Genomic DNA, 2,118 nt, shown 5'->3' with positions numbered 1-2,118 from the left:
AGAAATAAAGCAACATTTAAAATAATTTAAAAGTAATTTACATTCTGATCTGTGTGTTTATCCAAATGTGTATTTACCAAACAAATATGGAATAGACTAACATAACTAGACTAACATAACTAGACTAACATAACTTATTTTCAAGAGCAAATTAAAGTCATTATATAGGCCCCTTTTCCCAGTGTAAACACAAACACAGCATTTGATAAATGCCTTGTAATACATAACAGCAGCCTTCACTTCAGAGACATACATTGTTTCAATTAAAGTTTTACATGACCGACTTGACTGCTTTCTGTCTCAACCCTCCGATTCCTGGGGGTGCACATACAGGATGACCTGTCCTGGAAGAACAACACAGCAGCCATCATCAAGAAGGCACAACAGCGGCTCTACTTCCTGAGAGTCCTCAGGAAGGAACACAACAAGCAGGAGATAATGGTGGCCTTCTACCGCGGCGTAGTGGAGAGCATCCTCACCCACGGCATCTGCAACTGGTTCTCCAGCTGCACAACCGCGGAGAGAAATGCGCTACAGAGAGTCGTGAGAACAGCCCAGAAGATCACCGGCGCCCCCCTCCCCTCTCTGGAAGAGCTGTACAACACACGCTGTCTTAGGAAGGCCTCCAAGATCTCCAGAGACCCAATCCACCCTGGGTACGAACACTTTGCCCGGCTGCCCTCTAAAAGGCGGTACAGGACCATGGCCGCAAGGACAAACAGACTGAAGCTCAGCTTCTACCCCAGGGCCATCCAGGCCCTGAACACAGCAAAGACCTAGGTTCTGGGCCCTGGACAGTCTGGACAGATTGATGGCAGCTGCTGGATTGAAAAAATCAGGTGTAGTGCTGAGGCACAAATGTGTACATTTCAAGCCTGCAAACTGCGACACTTTAAATGAATGTGCAATAACACTATGTGCAATATGACAACCCTAGTCGTCTTACCTGTACAGTATAGTATAGTGGATAGTGTACATAGCCTCTATTTATGTAAACCAGCTCCTTTCCCTTCTTGTTTTTTTAGTTTGTTTTTCTTTCCTAGCACCAGGGGAGCCACCCCTCCCAAATTTCGTTGTTTGGTACCTGTACTATAGCAATGACAATAAAGACCATTCATTTCTTTGAACAATCAGTACAACTTAATTCAAAGCTTAGCTTCTACATGAAATAATTAGCATTCATTTTCATGAACTAAGGTAATCATTGTAATGAATTGTAATGAAAGAAAACATTTACAGGAAAAACAGCTCATGTGTACTGGAAGCATGTTGTTGTAAACCCAGACTGTAGACATGTTGTTGTAAACGCAGACTGTAGACATGTTGTTGTAAACGCAGACAGTAGACATGTTGTTGTAAACCCAGACAGTAGACATGTTCTTGTAAACCCAGACTGTAGACATGTTGTTGTAAACCCAGACTGTAGACATGTTGTTGTAAACGCAGACTGTAGACATGTTGTTGTAAACGCAGACTGTAGACATGTTGTTGTAAACGCAGACTGTAGACATGTTGTTGTAAACGCAGACTGTAGACATGTTGTTGTAAACCCAGACTGACTGTAGACATGTTGTTGTAGACCCAGACTGTAGACACGTTGTTGTAAACCCAGACTGTAGACATGTTGTTGTAAACCCAGACTGTAGACATGTTGTTGTAAACGCAGACTGTAGACATGTTGTTGTAAACGCAGACTGTAGACATGTTGTTGTAAACGCAGACTGTAGACATGTTGTTGTAAACGCAGACTGTAGACATGTTGTTGTAAACGCAGACTGTAGACATGTTGTTGTAAACGCAGACTGTAGACATGTTGTTGTAAACCCAGACTGACTGTAGACATGTTGTTGTAAACCCAGACTGTAGACATGTTGTTGTAAACGCAGACTGACTGTAGACATGTTGTTGTAAACCCAGACTGTAGACATGTTGTTGTAAACCCAGACTGTAGACATGTTGTTGTAGACCCAGACTGTAGACATGTTGTTGTAAACGCAGACTGTAGACATGTTGTTGTAAACGCAGACTGTAGACATGTTGTTGTAAAGCCAGACTGACTGTAGACATGTTGTTGTAAACCCAGACTGTAGACATGTTGTTGTAAACCCAGACTGTAGA

This window comes from Nansenia antarctica, assembly GCF_963989245.1.
Source record: "Nansenia antarctica genome assembly, chromosome: 14".
NCBI lineage: Eukaryota > Metazoa > Chordata > Actinopteri > Argentiniformes > Microstomatidae > Nansenia > Nansenia antarctica.
Note: the sequence above shows the minus strand (reverse complement) of the source record.